At 36.3% G+C, this 18,859-nt stretch overlaps 1 protein-coding gene across 6 annotated transcripts in view; it reads left to right on the forward strand.

The window, feature by feature from the left end:
* Positions 1–18,859, forward strand: part of CDH18 (cadherin 18) — a 1,025,306-nt gene that overhangs the window by 411,132 nt on the left and 595,315 nt on the right. For all 6 annotated transcript variants that reach the window (XM_038535420.1, XM_038535419.1, XM_038535425.1 and 3 more), the window contains exon 3: positions 16,972–17,113. The gene's annotated coding sequence lies outside the window, so the exon portion shown is untranslated. The remainder of the gene's footprint in view (positions 1–16,971; positions 17,114–18,859) is intronic.

The raw sequence follows: 18,859 nt of genomic DNA on the forward strand, positions 1-18,859 counted from the left end.
GAGCCCCTGTTTCCTTACTTTAAATTTGGTTTCCTTACCTAGAAAGACTTGCTGTGCCTGTTTTAGCAGGATTCTTTTCCTTAGAACACAAACATACATCTTGGAGATACTGATCTATTTTTTATATGGACTTCAAAATACTCTCTCTCCTACATTTCCTACGGGACAGGTAACAAAAATACAAATGCTCCCTCTCAGCAAATAAAAATCCGTCTTCTTTATCATAATTAGATCCTTCTTCTTGCCTCCTCCCCTTCCTACCACTTGGGTTGAACTCAAGGTTCTCTGGACACCTCTTCCCAGCAACACTGGTTTGCCCTCTCAGAAAGAGAATATTATTTCTATTTTATATTTTCACATACAATAATGCTTATGTACACATTTATCTTTTTATCCTTAAATGAATGGATGTTGCTGATTATGTGCACATTCATGTTTCTTCTAAGAGTTGTCACAAATGTAAGATTGAGGGTGAGCTTTTCCTCGTTTTCATGGTTGGTGTGTAAGCTCCCTCAGGGGGCATCAGTTAGTGGGCTCAAGTGCATGGACCTGAGGATAAATGTGAGCTCAAAATAGGGCCTAACAGTTCACTTCTGGACAGGTCTTGCCATCACACCTGTGTTGGCACAGATTGTTCAGAAGCAGGTAGCAGGAGGGGATTAGTCATGCAAGAGGTTTGAGGGCTTGGAGGGAAATGCCTGTGAGAGAAAATGAAGAGGGGAGCTGGAGCCAGGGAGGGGGGATCAGTGTGGGAAACAAGGGGAAACTCTGTGAAAGAGAGAGGAGCCAGCATTCCCTGAGGGACAGGCCTGCCTCAGTACTCCTGCTAGCCTCAAGAATTGACTGGAAGAAGCCTCAGCAAAAACAATAGATGTCCTGGCATCATGATGGGGTGGATTTCAGATTACAGGAGCGGGAGGTCCTGGCCAGTTATCTTCCCCACAGATGAGACCTGGGAGGCTCATTGTCTATAGAGATAGAAGGTCCTTGAAGCGTCTTCATCTTCTCTACTACAACCATATGTATTTCTGAGGCAGCTATAGTCCTGTAGTCACGGATGCCATGACAGTCTCTATACCCATCTATTTTGTGGTAATACAATAGGCTGTTGTACCTATATATTTTGTAAATTAAAATATTTCAAATTATTTAAATATACCAAAATGAACATGGGGACACCCGGGTGGCTCAGTGGTTGAGCGCCTGCCTTGGGCCCAGGGCGTGATCTTGGGGTCCTGGGATCGAGTCCCGGATCGGGTTCCCCACAGGGAGCCTGCTTCTTCCTCTGCCTGTGTCTCTGCCTCTCTCTCTCTGTATGTCTCCCATGAATAAGTGAAATCTTAAAAAAAAATATGAATGCAAAGTACAAGTCTTATATTTGAATACATAAACATAGATATAGGTATTATTAAACTGAACTGCAGAGTTCAATTTCAGTAGTTCACAATTTAAGAATATTAAAGAATATATAAAGTACTCTCCAATGATTAGAGAGTTAAATATGTTATAATCCCCACAAATAAATACTTTGGGGCCTAAGACTAAATGCCTTTCAGACATATTATAGGAAATGAATACCCTTTATACGTATGGAGAAATGTGCTGAGATTCTCACAAGGCATAAGGTGCTTTTAAAATCATGTAGCATTTGCATTTGGTGTATACTTTATATGCGATACCATTTTTTATATTCAGTAGAATCACCTAAAAGAGTGATAATAAAGACAAATCCTTTATTCGAATTAATTTAGTGAAATATAATATAAATCAAGGCATTTAAATGGTAATTTATTATTAAGCAAAAGGCCATTCAATATTAAGCAGCCACACAGAGAAACCGGCTATCAAATAAACACATTTCTGAAACTCAAAAATTCTCTTCATTTTAGGAATTAATAGTTTCTCTGTATTTGGGTGAAGTATCTGGTCTCTTTTTTGTTGAATACTTGATTATACAATGAAATATGACATTTTTGTCGACCATTACTAAGGAATCTCTATTATTCCATGAATAGCATTTACATATTATTCTTCAAATTCTTCACAAAGAGCCTCAGGGAAACAGCAAGGCAGGTTAAAGAAAAGTGATTTCTTAAACTTTCGAAGACATACGTCTAATGACTCAGTTTAAACCATCGGAATGTAGGTGTTATATTTGCTGGTGACAAAGCTGCATATTTATGGATAATGCTCCCCGAAGCTGTAAAACCAGGAACATGTGGAGCTGAATTGTTTAGAGATTCTTATACAGTGTGGAGAAGAATACAAAAAAAAATTATTTTAGTCTATTTGTGCTTTTTTTTCTAATGATTTTTTTCTCTCCACACTGTATTGTGGGAGGGGTAAGAGATAAACGACGATATTTCTAAGCTTTTTGCTGACAGTGAAGTTCCAGAAATGGCTGGACTCTATTTTCAACTTGGATTTTAGGGTTTTCAAACAGTATAGTATACGCCATGATGGCACCAATCTTAGCAAAACATTTTTGAACCTTCAGGTTTGTTGTTTTATTTTGAATTTTTAAGCTAATTTCACTTTCCAGAACATTCCACAGCAGCTTACTTGCAGGAGAAAAGTGGAAATTTAGCCTTGCTATTCAGCATGAACTATTCAATGATTCTGTTTTCTGTATGATCATCAGAATTTTTCTCTCTTAGCTGGAGACCTGCTGAGATGTGTATTTAAGTGCAGGAGTGCAATATTAGCCTCATGTAGCAGGAAGAGAAAACTGTAGCTTTTCATGTTTTTAAAGTCTTTTCTTCTACTATGCTGATTGCAAGCTAATGGGTGATAATTTCCATTTGGTTGTGTCTTGCACCTGCTTCACTCCCCCATTCTCATCTTTCTGTTTGAGGAGGAAACATTTTGCTATTTCCTATAAGAGTGGTTAATATCAACTGTGCTAATACAAATAGTAACAAACATGGTGGGCTCAGTTTTCAACAAAAACACGCTTTAATTAAAAAGCCCCTGAAGTCATGAATCTACATTTTATTTACTTTTTTAAGATTTCATTTATTTATTTGAGAGAGAAAGAAGGCAACAGAGGAAGAGGGAGAAACAGGCTCCCCACTGAGCAGGGAGCCCTATGAGAGGATGAATCCAGAATCCTGGGATCATGACCTGAGCTGGAGGGAGATGTTTAACCAGCAGGAGTCACCCACGCATTCCATGAATTACACTTAATTTATTTTAAAGATTTTATTCATTTATTTATTTGTCAGAAAGAGAGCACAAGTAAGGCAGAGAGGTAGGCAGAGGGAGAAGGACAAGTGGACTCCTCACTGAGCAGAGAGCCCGATGTGGGGCTTTAATCCCGGGATTTGGTCCCAGGACCCTGGGATCATGACCAGAGCCAGAGGCAGACACTTAACCAACTGAGCCACCCAGGCACCCTGGGATTTGCACTTTAAAATTTTTTTTTAATTTTTATTTATTTATGATAGTCACAGAGAGAGAGAATGAGAGACAGAGACACAGGCAGAGGGAGAAGCAGGCTCCATGCACCGGGAGCCTGACGTGGGATTCGATCCCGGGTCTCCAGGATCGCGCCCTGGGCCAAGGGCAGGCGCCAAACCGCTGCGCCACCCAGGGATCCAGGATTTGCACTTTAAATAGAAAACATGTATGCAGAGTTTATGAGTTAATTTTATTTTATTTAATCCCTCCTAAAGCATCAATGACTTGGAAACTCTTGAGAAAGATTTCAAGATAACTTACAAATTAAATCAAGTTGTAGTTAATTTTCTTGCAAATAAATGCTTTTGGAAGTATTATAGAAACACCTGGGAGAATAATGTAGCATTACTCAAATAAATGATGTTCCCTTCTTGTATGCACACTGTGCTTTGCAGAAATAAAACACTAAAAATTCCCAATTGACTTTACATTTTAGATTAAATTATGTTGTGGAGGTGGTGGGTGTTTCCCAATTTCCGTTTATAAATGCACAAATGTTGCTGTTCAGAAGAATTTTTTTTAAGATTTTATTTATTCATGAGAAACACAGAGAGAGAGAGAGACAGAGAGAGAGAGACAGACAGAGAGGCAGAGACACAGGCAGAGGGAGAAGCAGGCTCCATGCAGGGAGCCCGATGTGGGACTCCATCCAAGGGCTCCAGGATCATGTCCTGGGTCGAATGCTGGTGCTAAACTGCTGAGCCACCCAGGGATTCCCAGAATTTTTTGATAATAATATCAACTGCCTATTTGTTTGATAAGCATTGACACTCAACAGTAATTTAAAATATTTTTTTCAAATTTTATATGAAAATCTAAATTTGCTGTATTAATGGCAACTCAGGAACACAAACAATATAGCAGGTAAATAATGATCATTTCAATACTGAGTGGTGAAATCCAAGGAAGACCAGGAAGTAGTATTGCAAAGGTGTTGAATAAAACATGCTCACTTCTACTGAAAACTCCATTTGTTTATAGTTGGCTAGAGGTGATCTAACCATTTTCAAGAACAATTTAGGACTTATTAATACCATTCAGGCTATTCTCTCTTATGTGAAATAATCAGAAAAAAAAGACAGCTCCTGCCCAAGAAGACCTGATTATATTGCATTGATCATACTACAGATGCTATTATGCTGCAGTAATGACAGAAATATAATAAAAAATACTAGCTACTTACCACACGTATGATTCCATGATCAATAACTATTTTTCCACATTACATGAGCTTCTTGCACTGCTTTACCTCCAGCATTTAGCTTACTTCTTGGCATCATGGTGGTGGTTAAATAAATGTTTAGTAAAAGAATGAATGTGCATTTAAAGAGCAAGCTTTGGCTTACCGCAGATTAATCTGTTTACGGATAGATAGTTTGTATTAATGCACTTTGTCTTAGAAAAAGTCAATATATGCTTTTCTTCTAAAATTACTGTATATTTTCTCTCTGGTTTTGAACTCATTCATTCATTCCTTCATTAATTACTTCTTTCAAGAAACATTGATACAGAACAAATAGAAAGATAAATAGATACATGATAGGTAGATAGGTAGATAAATAGATAGATAGATAGATAGATAGATAGATAGATAGATAGATAGATGATAGATAGATAGACAAATTTATGGAGCATTTCTCTAGAGCTTTGTGAGAGCCTAAACAAAGTAAGACAGGTAAGGCACCATCAGATAGTTATATTGTGGTTAGAATTAAAAATATTTTGACCAAATTGATGAGTTCTTAAAGTCTGTTGTTGAGTGGCAGGACAACGTGTATGAAAACCTATCACAGAAGTGTTTAAGGTACGTTTAAGAAGGGCCTGGATTTATACACAGGAGATTCCTAGCTATCAAAGGAATCAGTGCAACAGGATATAAAAATTTATCTTAAATTTTGTTCCAGAAGGAAAAAGAGGGAAAAGTGAAACGTTTTCATCAAAGGGAAGTTCTTCCTAATAATTAGATTGGCCCAACAATATAAGCCTGTGGTTGAGATCTTCACAGACTCTGCCAGAAAAGTTTACATGATCAGAAATGGGAGGCCACGTGTAGCGATGCCTCAGAATGGGAGAGAATGTGTCTGATCATCTCCAACTTCAAACGGAAACAGTACGATCTCCTATGTAGAGCATGACCATGAGAAATACTCTTAGGCAATGTTTTATAGTCCTCTACCAATCATTTATTGATTGATATGCTCATTCAATAAATATAAGTAGCATGCTTAGTGTATGAAAAGAGAAAATTAATATTAAACACAAGTAACTAGCATTCCTTCTGGAATGGCATAGACATATTCGCTACTGGTATTGAAGGATGGCCCATTAGGCAGTCTGGGCCATTGGACAAATGGGAACAGAGAAAAAGTCTTTTCTGCCGGGGTGAAACATATGTATAAAGATAGAGAAACATTCTATTCTGTACGTATATTTTAAAAACTATGCCTTAATCAATATGATGTTACTACTTGCAAATTGTCAAAGATACATTTTGACAGATATGCAGAGGCCTTGACTTACTAAATTATTTGGATTATATCCTAAAGTTGACATGGATTTAGTTTAGGTTTCCAAATATAGTTAAAACTATATAATTACAACAGATATATTTAGTAAATATTTCACAGCAACCACTATAAAAAGTGAAATTTCTTTTATATTCTCTAATAAATTACATGCGAAGAATAGTTATTAATAGACACTTCTAGAGTATTTGATGTGAAACCTTTCTGTTTATATTTTAAAAAGTAATCTCTTGGACAAACATCTAAATATCATCACATAATTGCTTTAGTCTCTCAGCATTACTTTCCCCAAAAATTTATAATTCAAAAAAACTTACAAAAGTTTCCTATGACTCAATTTTTAATGTAGTGTACTTTTTCAACTTGCTGACATACTACCCTATACCGATGACATTCATTTATTCTAATTCTTCTTAATAAGTTGATCCTTTCTGGGATTTATTTGCATAAAATAATTAAGTAGGATTACAGAGGAATTAGAGCAGTGCTATTAACATACTCCTCCCCCCACCACATACACCTCCTGTGGCCTCATACTTGACATCAGAGGAGGAACATTTATTTTCACTCACTTATAATAGCAAATTAAAAACCAAAAGCAGCAAGCAAAAAAAATGGTGATTTCTCCAATTATTATTTAAAGAATTTGAAATACCTGTGTCTTTAATATTGTTATCTATTAAGCCAAAATTTTTGTCTTTCATGAAATGTCTTAAAATGGCGATCAGATATGTATTCCAGAGCATAATCACCAGTTAATCAAAAGAAACTAGAAATATTTAAAAATCCCTGATAGCATCCTATCTTATAATTCTGTTCACTACATTTCTAAAATCTCTCCCATTTAATTTGCATTCACTTTTTTTAAGTCAACATGTTTTGATCTTGTGGTAAATGTTGTTTATAACCTGAAGATGATTATAAAACTACATCCTACTTATTACTTAATAGATCTTCAATTTAGAATCAGTGCACTCAATTTATCTCCACTAGATCTAAACAAATACTGTATTATAGAGGTCAGATTTGACTGGCACAAGTAAACAAGCAATCTTAATAAAATCTCAGTAAGAAGGACACTTTCCACCTTCAGCTTTTAAGTGAAGTTGCTTTTCAGAAATAATTGAAGACAAATTAGTCACATTTCATTCTTCTTGGTGTAACTTATCAATGCAAAATAATTTTTTGAGATGAGGTCAAATCAGGTTACAATGTTTCCTTGATGTATAGTGTGTGTGTGTGTGTGTGTGCGCGCGCTTTGAATTAGCAAACTGATTTGGAAGAAGTATGAACTGATGGCTTTGAGGCCAATATGAGTATAAAAGGATTATTAATTATGCTTAAATATTATATCCAACTTAAACATAAAGCACAGTTGATTAAATGATAAAGTTGAAAAGAAACCATATCAAATACTCCTCAAAGGGTTCATGCTAATAAATCAGTCATTATTTTTATTTTTATTTTTTCTCCAAATGAAAATACAACCCTAGCAAAATTTAGATATGCTTAAAAGATTTTCTTTTCAGGTACAAGTTAACAATGGTTAAAATACATTTTTTCTTTGTGTAGCTTTATAAACAGACTACAGGTAGAACTTTCCTTCCATAAAAGTTGCTTATTTCCCTGCCCAATATGTTTATTTTTCAGATCTATAGCAAAAACAGCTTATTCCCACTATTAAATTCCAGTTTCCAACTGTGATTTTCATTCAACTGCAGACATTTTATTTTAGTTTAGTTTAGTTTGTTTTTTACTTTTTAAAATTAAAATTATTTTATTTGAGTATAGTTGACACATAGTGTTACGCTAGTTTCAGGTATACAAGATAGTGATTGAACTTCACTATATGTTATGCTGCGTGCACCCCAAGGGTAGCTATCATTCATCACCACAGAACACCATTGCAATACCATTGACTATATTCCCTATTCTGTGCCTTTTATTCTCATGATTTACTCATTCCATTACTGAAAGTTTGTATTTCCTGCTCTTCTTCACCCATTTTGCCCGTCCCATACCCCTCTTCCCTTTGGCTAACATCACTTTATTCTCCGTATGTCTAGTGGCAGACATCATTTTCTTCTTTCATTGTGCAGTTTTGCTTTGTTTTTGCCAACTCTGCTAAGTTTCAGGCAATCATTGATTTCATGGGGTATTAGTGTTTAGAAAGATGAAATTGATTAAATGTGCTGTTATTAGCAAAATACAGTCATTTCCCATTTTCTGAGATAATTCTATTAAAATTAACAGTTTAATTGTGGTGCAGAAAGGATGAAAGTGAGGAGGACTCCTGGACTAGTCATCAGGGCAAAGTTTATATCTGGAAATTTCTGGAAGAATTGACTGAGCAAGTTGAAAATGCTGTCTATCTTCACTGAGGCCCAGAGTTTATGACAATCATCTGTAGTAACTTTGAAAACAGAACCCATTATTTTCTCTTGTAGGGGAGATACAATACTACTTAGTGGAGTGAGCACCGGGGTAAGACAGGAAGAGGAGAATTTCCCTCTCTAGATGTTTAGGCTTGGAAATCCCGCCTCTAATCTTTCCCTATAGAATCTATGATGGTAGAAGCCATGTTTGGCCATGATTTAAATAGGATCCAAACACTTAATTCTGGAGCATCACTTTTCTCTTCACTAGATCAACATAAGCATCATATTCATACATTGTGTAACACCTAGATGATTCCTTGACTCTGACTCTACAATACTCCTCATTTCCCTTCAATTCTCAGACTCTATACTTCTCCCAATATATCTTTGACAAACTAGTGGATTTTTCATACTTTTAGGTTCCTGCAGGTTCTAAGGTAGGGAGAGGATTCTGGTGCTTCACGTAAGGAGAGGAAGAGAAGGAAGCTGTGGAAGCTGCTTGGATCCCAGGTCTCCTTCCCAGTGATGACTGCTGTTCCTCCCTGAGCTCCCTAAGGGCTCACGCAGCCTACCATCTGGGGTGTGAGTTTGCTTTTGGAGAACTTGGAATCTACACTTACATGAGAAATCATATTCACCTGCTAATGCGATTTTTGTGCTACTCCTAAAAAGTATTTACTCAAACGTCTTAGGCCAAATCCATGGCATTTATTTATTTTTGTACCATCCTGAAAAAAAGAAAAGGTACTAACGGTTTGTTTCATCTTTCTGGACCTTTCCATGCTTCCAGAACACAACTCACTCTTGGTCTCCTCTGTTACACTTATCATTCCTTCTAAATCCTTCTCAATGATTATCTTCTCATTTTCTTGTATGTGAACTTTACGGGGTCTCAGAGTTTAGGATTCTGAATTTGGCTTAATCCTTCACATTTTTGGTGATCTCATATAGACTTATGAAAGATGTGTATACATTCTGTGTGCTGATAAATAGCAGATTCTCTATCCAAAACTGGATTCTTTTGTAACATCCCCCCCAAACTCTCAAAAATGGTGTATAATAGGAATCTTAAATGTAAACTGACTGCTCTGTAAACATGCACACACACACACACACACACACACACAAACAGGCACACACCTCACTTGAATCTCATGGAATTTGCTTCTCCTTTAGTCTTTCTCTCTCAGGAAGTGGCAATGCTTTCATTCCCATTATTCATCTGAAAAGCCTGGTGTTATGGTTGAATGATCACTATCACTCTCATGTTCTAGGACAATCCATCATCAAGTGCTGTAGGCCCTAAAAGCAAAACACAAACCACCTCATTAAATAGTTGAGACCACCATCATCTCTCCCCTGGCCCTTCCAACAGCTTCTACTCATCTCCGGGTTCCAACCACCATCTTCCATTCTCTTGTGGTTGGAACACTCCTTCTAATGCTTAATACCAATCCCTTCTGTCTTCTTAAAATCCTGAGGGTCACTAAATATGAAAACCCAGAGTCTAGCGTGTTTGGTCGGCCTCCCTTTACCTCACCTTGCATTAGCTTCCCATTATTCTCTAAAATCCAGTGACCCTTTCCTCCTTGATATTCTCATCACATGCGGGCCTCTCCCTGTTACTTCTGTCTACAATGGTCATTCTCTGTATGCCTGCATGACTCCCTCCCTTGTTTCTTCCAGTTCTGTGAATTTCACCACTAACTCCACTGTCACTGTTTACCTAGTATCTTGCCTCTTTATACAGACATCATCCAACTTACAAGATATTAATTTATGTATTTGCTTATTGAGTATAATCCTCTAATTGGAAGGAAACATTCATGACAGCAAAACTTGGTTTGTTTTATTCTCTACCAAATCCAAGCACTTGAGGCAGTGGCTGGTGCTCAATAAACATCTTTATTCTTAATGTTAAATTTAAATGATCCCTGAATGGTTTTTGCTGTTGTTGTTTCATTAAAAAGACCCTCTTCTATAGTTGTAAATTCCTCTGGCTTTACCTTTGTCAGAACCCTAATTGCACAAGGATTTTGCAATGAGTATCTAGTGATTTCTCTTTGTTCTTCAAGTTCTATTTTGGTAGTGGATTAGGGTGAGTTGGGAGTGGAGGAACTGGTCAATCCCACTGTAGCATTATTAAATTATTGGGCTGCAGGTGCAATTCAGGATAATATCCCTTACTTCCAAAAATACTTCCAGGTTATTTTTCAGTGACAAATTATTTGTCACAATGGCTACTGCAACATCTACTCCCCTTGATTTAAATAAGTTAGTTGACTATCTTGAATATGTCTGGACCATCTGGAGCCAAAATGTCTTAACCCACAAATGTCTTAACCCACAAATGTCTCTAACACAATTGAAAACAACAAAAATGAACAGCAACAACAAACCAAAATGAGACAATATAATCCCAAGCATCCATGAATTATAACATAGATGTTAAACAAAGATTCTTAGTGCAAAGAATAAAGATATTGCATCATAAAACATGTGGGAAGAATTTCTGAAAACTCATCTATCATCTATCTATCTATCTATCTATCTATCTATATCTATCTATCTATCTATCTATCTATCTATCTATCTATCTATTTAGAGAGACAGGAGGGACAGAGGAAAAGTGAGAGAGAAATCTTATGCAGGCTCCATGCCCAGCATGGAGCCCAACATGGGACTTGATCTCACAACCCTGAAATCATGACCTCGGGTGAAAAATCAAGAGTCCGATGCTTAACCAACTGAGCCACTCAGGTACCCCCTGAAAGCCATCTTTAAAAATAATCTATTTTACCTTAAATTAAGCCCATTTTCCATTACCATCTCCCTGCCTCCCTGCATCTCCTCCCTCCACATGTTCCCAACTTCCCCCTGCACTGGCTACTCTAATATCTTCTCCATCTTCAATATTTCTCTGATAAATTAATGTTATGGTTATTGATATGTTTATATCAGTCCTTACTTCTCTTACTGGTTTGATAAGAAACCTTGAGGAAATCTTCAGCATTGAGTTTTTAATTTTTTAGCTAACCCACGCATTTATCATTACTAATAACATTTTTGAAATGCCTTCTATTGAAACCCTTTGATCAAGAGCTACCTATGGAAACCATTTGCATTATGTTATTGTCATGCCATGTGGATCACAGCTAAATTCTGAAATCAGATTCTTGGCATCAGAATGCAATCAGTCTGCCAGAGACTGAAGTGTGAAGTGGTTTGTTGTTTTTGTCTCTGGGCGGGGAGAGAAATATTACATGTTTTGAATACAAAATTGTTTAAATAAAGTTGCAGATTGAAAGCACAGTCCATTATAGACAGAGAACAAGAAGAAAAAATGAGGACTAATAAGTTGGCTGAGAATAGGAGGGTCCCAGCTTGAAGAAGAGGAATATAATTCCTTTTTCAATAAAAGGGAATACTGTGACATTCCACCACTGAAAACATATGCCAGCAGTTTAATTCCTGGATGTTCCAATATGGTGAATTGACTCAGTATTTCCCAGGCTAACCTAAAATCTTTAAAAACATTACTATATACTAAAAGTAATTAATTTGTTAAGCTGTTATGAGCATAATAGAAACATTTATGCACACCTTTGCTGTTAGAACAAAAAAATGCGTTCTTTAAGAACAGGGAAGAACAAAGTCTTCAATGATTACATTATGTCTTGGTTAGGCCAAAATAGCCTGCTTTTCATGTCAATCTTTATTAAAAAATCAGTAGAAAGATTCTAATCGTGCTGGGCTCTCAGTTTCAGGGCAGAATATCAAATTATACTTAAAATAATATTTCCAATACCTACTCTACAATTCAGTTTGAAATTCTCTCAGTAGTACAATTTTATCTTATTAAAATTTCCATCTACAACAAAGGCTATATACGTGTATGTGTGTCTCAGGAGAGAGGATATGGATAATTTGCATTATGAAGAATGATCATATTATTTTTAATATTAATTACTAACAATATAATTAAATTATACGTATTTACCAATTTACTACAGCTACATTTGTCAGTAAAGCAGTATTAATGCTTCATATATTTGACTAATTCTATGATAGTGTTTGACAATATACTACAATATCAACAAATAACTTCATGCCTTAAGATAAAATATAGTTACATCAAATTTATAACAAATATATGAGACGGAAATTTGTACATTTATTAAAATTTCAAGTATACAACTCATGTAACATTTCCTTAACTACAGAGATTTCTGTGACCCAAATGTATGTTTGAAGTCTTCACTTGACAGACCAAAACTCAGTATTAGTTAATTAATTATTCATGTGATTATAAATAATCATCTCTTACATTATACTGTAAAGTAAGAAATAGTTATAATGCTTTACTAACTATGATCACTACTATTAATAATTATATATAGAGAAAAATTCATGTCATGAATCTGCTAATTATTTTCACTGCTTTTATGTTTTTAGCGAGGTCTGTGTAGATTTCAGACTTAGATATTAGATCACTATTTGCTGTATAAATGTAAAGCTACTGGAAAAGGGGCTGGCACATAGCAGGTGCCTTATTAGTTAGAGGAATTCTCACTAGCTATTGAAAAATGACCCCAATATACCCATACCACAGTGCACTTGTTTTCCTTGTTTACCTTGGAAGGTAGTAGACATAAGCCTACTTTCTGGGATAGTTCTCCTCCAAGGAGTGATCCAGGCATCCAACCTTCTTCCATCTGGCAGTTTCTCCATCATGGATCCCTTTGCTTTCAGTATTTGGATAGACACAGAGTATGCAAAATGATCCTCAATGTCAGGATTAGAAAGATGGTCTATTCTTCTTCCACGTTGCTTTGGTTATAATAGTGACATAGGCCCATTCTAACACAAAGAGGGCTTGCAAATGTGATTTCCCTATGCTCTTGAAGAAAGGAAACTAGACTGGTAAACATCTACATAGTTCCATTGAAATAAAATCTTTAAAAATATGTTGTTGGATAAATTTCACTACTGAGTCTGTTTCCATACAGAATGACTATCAATTAGCTAGGGTTTCCTCTGAACCTTTAACTCAAAGCAGAAAGAGCACTTAGGAGGAGAAATGAAATCCTCATATATAAAGGTAAAAAGTTAGCTCTCCTTAACTGGTTCCTTTCTGTTACTCAAGAAAGGGAAGGTAGCATATATGGAGTAATACAACAGAGGAAATTAAAGAAGAAAAATTTTACTATTCTATAAACTATGATTGTGTAGAAATTGTCTTACTTGAAAATTAACCATTTTCCTAGTTGAAGTAAAAAAGTAAAAAGTAACCATTTAAGTAGTTGAAAGCAATAACTAAAAAAGATTTTAAAACTTACTGACCTAGCCAAATTATTAATTGCTAATTAATAAAAATGTGAATCCTTTATTTTCAATTATGAGACAGCAAAGTACTAAAAAAAATTGGAGGACAAATCTGCAAGCAATTTAGTCTTTTATACAAAGGGAGATAATTTTCTCAAAACCTCTTTTTGCTTTGCTGTGAATAAATAGATTTCATTAGGGAGAAGTACAAATGTATTTTCAAACATTTTTTTTTAATTTTTATTTATTTATGATAGTCACACAGAGAGAGAGAGAAGCAGAGACATAGGCAGAGGGAGAAGCAGGCTCCATGCACCGGGAGCCCGACATGGGATTCGATCCTGGGTCTCCAGGATCACGCCCCGGGCCAAAGGCAGGCGCCAAACCGCTGCGCCACCCAGGGATCCCCAAATGTATTTTCAATATTCAGCATCCTCAATTCTTTTTCATTACTTTGTCACTACCTTGGGTGTGGGGTTGGTATAAATATTAGCTACAGTAATTGGCCCTATGGTTTTCATTCTAAACCAAATCCCTAAGAGTCATGGAGGTAATCCTTGAAAAAAATAGCATCTTCAAAAGTGTAAGTAAAATGGTATAATCCCCAAAATATAAGCTGAATGGCTGAAAGCATACATTTCTATCATTTGGTAGATTTTACAAAGTGAACGTTATGATTAGCAACTGTGTATCTATAGGTCATCCACAGTTAACAGAAAAGAATCAAGCATTATTTTTTGTACATTTTGAACTCTGGTAGACAAGTATTCAAATGTGGGGTCCTTGGAGGAGAAGGTTTGGCAGTTCTCAGCTTCACTCTGGGAGACACATTATTTTTTATGTTTGCCATACGCATCTGTATGAAAATCCAGGTGAGATGGTCTGAAATTGAGAGATTACGTATATAAAACTTATCATGACCTCTCTCTCTTCCTCGTATTTCATTCTCTTAATGTGGCTTCCAATCTAATCATCTCCATAACATCATAATATTAAAAGATGTAAAGGAGGAGAAATAATTTTCCTTCTACCCTTCTAGGTTCTTGGCTGAGACCTCCTTGTAGTAAAAGATCAGCAAAAGAAAAACAAACAGAATTTTAATGACGAATATAACTCCTGTCTACATGGCAGATACCCACAAAAACTGAGTAACTGCCAGAAATGGCCCAAGTCACCAGCTGAAATATCATTTCCAGATAAAGACAAAAGATATTGGTGGGAGGCAATTATAGGAGGTTATCTGGCAAAGCACAAGAAACAAGGTTGCGGTTGTTACGCAGATTTGAGTCAATGCCTTCTCCATTGATCAGTTCCTTATGATTCAATCTTTCTTCTCCTCCTGATATAGAAAACACAGTGCTAATCTCTGCCCTGTTATCAGGTTTGTAGGGACACATAATATTAGCATTTCTATGCCATGAGGCAAATATTTTCAAGGTGAGGGAAGGAGAATATATCACTGGGTTTCCCATTGTTGTCTCCTAAAATACGAGTGTCATCAAAATATTCCAATAACTTCCCATCACTCTTAGAGTGAAAACAAAACAAAAACCAAATGATTTTGGAATGTCCTTAAGGTCCCATGTGATCTAGGTTCCTATGATGTTTCAGATTTCAACACCTTTCCCCTTCAACTCCACGTTCATGGCCCTCATTTTAACTTGCCTTGTGAAATTCATAGGAAACATGATTTTAAATATATCTATATATGTAAATAATATATAGCTACATCATCTATCTGAACAAGCCTGTATGTGTCTGTATATTTATATGTATACAGTGCACATATACACACTATGAGGTACATTTGTATGCATATAAATTGTGTGTGTAAAAAATAAAAATTGTGTATATATATACATAAAGTTTAAATATGTATATAGAAAATGTTAAGAGATATGTTTAATATGTTAATGAATGTTATTATTATATATGCATGTGTGTGTTTATTATATTTATAGCCTTACCTAGATGCACACTTATTAACTGTATCTAAAAATCCCCCATGACCCTCAGGTCTCAGCTGAGGCCAATTGAATCTTAGTAACTGGAAGTGGAATCTAAGGGGTGAGTCTATCTTAAAGTGAGTCAGGTGATTCTAATTTGCCACCAGGGTTGATAACTAGGCAGTTATCACTTAGGCAGCATAAGAGACCAGAAAGTCTCCAACATGTACACAGACAGCCTGAGGCTTTGGGAACCAAAAGAGGGGTGACTTCGTACAACACAATTTCCGTGCTCCAAAGTAATATTTAATTACTTTAACATTTATTTTTCTAAGTTTTCTTTCTTTTGGGCCATATGTACACAGCTACTACAACAAGTTCTCTATTAAATTCTGGGAAGCATTTTTTTTCCCTAAATATCTTTGAAGATGCTATCATTCGTCTCCTTCCTATTTGTGTGTGTTCTTCTTTCAAAATGCAATCACAAATGTTGCTTTTATAAATCCTTTTGGCCAATGATATGTGAGTCTGAATTACATTTCAAGAGGATATTTGAAAGCCTTTCAAACAAATTGTCCGTTTTGAAGAGCTCTGTAATCAACTATTGCAAAAACAGAAGACTAAAAAGACAGACATGTTTCAGTACATTGCTTAAAAGCCAACAATTTGACAAGGGCTATTATGGAGAACTCTTGTCTGTGTGGAATGGACACATGACACAACAAAATAGGCGTGGGATTTCTTCAAAAGGCATTGAGTTCCTGGAATGCTCAGTCTGGGCATTAGAAGTTTGGCTGAAAATATACTACTTTGTAACCATCTGATTGAGACTATTTTCAGACACATGCAGGATTTTATGCTTTTGTGTTTATGTGTTTTATTCTAGAACACACTATAAAGCCCCCTCCCCCCCAAAAAAAACCCTAGTTGCAGCCAATGAACTAATACCCTTCCTAGAGAGAAATATCTAATTTTTCTCCTTCTTATTCTAGCCCCAGATGGTTTATTATGTCTTCTTTCAGCTTACCTAAAGTATTTTGATCCCTATGATTTTCCTAAAACTTTCCCCATTTACACTGCCTTCCCAGGGTCCTCTCATTCTATCCCTCCTGATTCTACTCTGGTTTTACCAGTTTCTGAACATCCACAAATCGGTGTTTGCAAAAAGTCAAAGGTGAATGCAGCTAAGTGGTTGATGGAGAGGAGAAGGAGAGGCAGGCTCCGGCTGCGTTAGATCCAGGTGCTAGGCACTTGGTGCTAACCCAAAGCTCAGGTACTCAGTCCCAGCTCTGCGTGAGTCTGACCTAAATTCTAACTCATGGAACTTCTGGTCTCCAGGCCCTTCTCGCATCAGCTCTTCATTGAACCCATGGCAGACACTAGCCTCCCTCCTGCTCAGCTCTGTGGGTGATGGCACCATAACCTTGCTGAAGGCATCTGCTGATTTTTGCTTGGAAGCCTCTTCAACCCCGGGAAGAAGGTAAGATTGTGGGAATCACAGTCAGGAGGCTTTAAGGGGAAACAGAACACATGTTCAGTGTCTCCTATTACTGACACAAGTACAGCCCTCATGTCCAGCTCCATCGTGAATGCTGAGCACCAGGACAGCTGATGCCTGAACACTATCTCGACACAGTTCCTATGTTTGCTTTGTCACAAATCATAAAATAACAGGCATAAAACCAATGAATCATCAAAGCAGTAATTAGTAAAAGTTTGCTGTGCATCCACCAAAAAAGACTTCACCAGAGCAAAGCACCTAATGAGTCTTTGAGCAGATTGTTATAAAGCAGCTTAGAGACTAAGAAAGCAGTGAATGATCTTCATGGTGATTGGTTATAATACTAGAAATTTCTTAAGTGATGAAAAATTGGTCAGTGGTTACTTTGTATCAGTTTTGGGAACCATTTTAAGTTTTGCGTGTGATTTCCAGAGGCATACACAAGAAATGATCCAGGCCAAGTCATCTTGCAAACTAAGCCAAATTAAGCTTCACATGTGTGATTAAACTGGTTTTTGTTTGTGTGGGGAACTTTCAAGTCTGGGGGAGGCTTTTGCTTTTGATAACGTCTAATTTTTCACATTTACAAAACTGATGTGAAGTGTTAGCCATACAAAATGGAAGTTCGGCTGTTTTGTTGGTAGGCCAGCTCTTGTGGTATTGTCTTGGCTCGTTGTCTATTCTTCACAGGTCATCTGTGTTTTATACTGGAGCTAGCTCTGTGGCTTAGTCTGCTTGGCCACTGGTAAATATAACCTGAAAACCCCTGAGTCATGTTTTCAATTATTAAATCCCACACTTACGATAGTCATTATTGCCTGTATCTCGATGGTTTCAATTAATGATGTTCCTAGTTTGATGCTCTGAGGATTAGCAATAATAGAAATTAGCAGCATCCCTTATGTTTTCTTCTAGTTGGCCTGTGGCAGGCACCAGAATGTACTGGTAAACTCATTCTGCTCAAAGTGTTAATCTGTTGGTGCTACAGAAACCTTATAAACTACTGTAGAGTTTACTAATGAGAGCATCTTTTACATCACACAAAATAATTGTCTATGAATCCTTCCTAAATCACCCTGGTGACACTTCTATTGGTTATAGCAGGCTGGAATTTTATTCTTTAATGACACCAATTGTATAGGCAGAAAAATTCTCAGTTTTATATAATAAATCATTTATAATTACATGATTATAATATATATGTACTCGAGAATTATAACTGTTTCTAAATGTATCAGAGTATAAAGTGAACTCTATACTAAAAGGTAAATGACAGGTAACCAACATTTTTCTTTTTTTTTTTTTCCTTATAAATATCAGTGGTGGGTCAGGGGATCATGAAGCACATTAGGGTGTTAAGTACCTTTGAAAGCTGCCGAGTAAATAGCAACTGGGGAGGAAAGATCAGAAAATAGAACCCAGATGTACAGAAACCTAGGGTAAATTTTAGTTGCTGTGAAATTGCATTCTGACAAACACACCTAAATAAAACTCATTCTGTAACCTGAGCATCATATTCACCCAAATCAGTGTATATGATGACAAATAATAAACTTCCAGAGGTAACATCTTTTGTACACACAAGGTATGTAGGTGTAAGAAAAGGAAATTAAAAAAGATATACAGCTGGCCCTAATTGAACTCAGAATTTTAAAGACAGCTATATAATAATAATTGGGACTCAGTTTCTCTTTGACCAGAAACTCTGAAACATTGTCTCAGGGA

This window comes from Canis lupus, chromosome 4 (genome assembly GCF_011100685.1).
Source record: "Canis lupus familiaris isolate Mischka breed German Shepherd chromosome 4, alternate assembly UU_Cfam_GSD_1.0, whole genome shotgun sequence".
Lineage (NCBI taxonomy): Eukaryota > Metazoa > Chordata > Mammalia > Carnivora > Canidae > Canis > Canis lupus.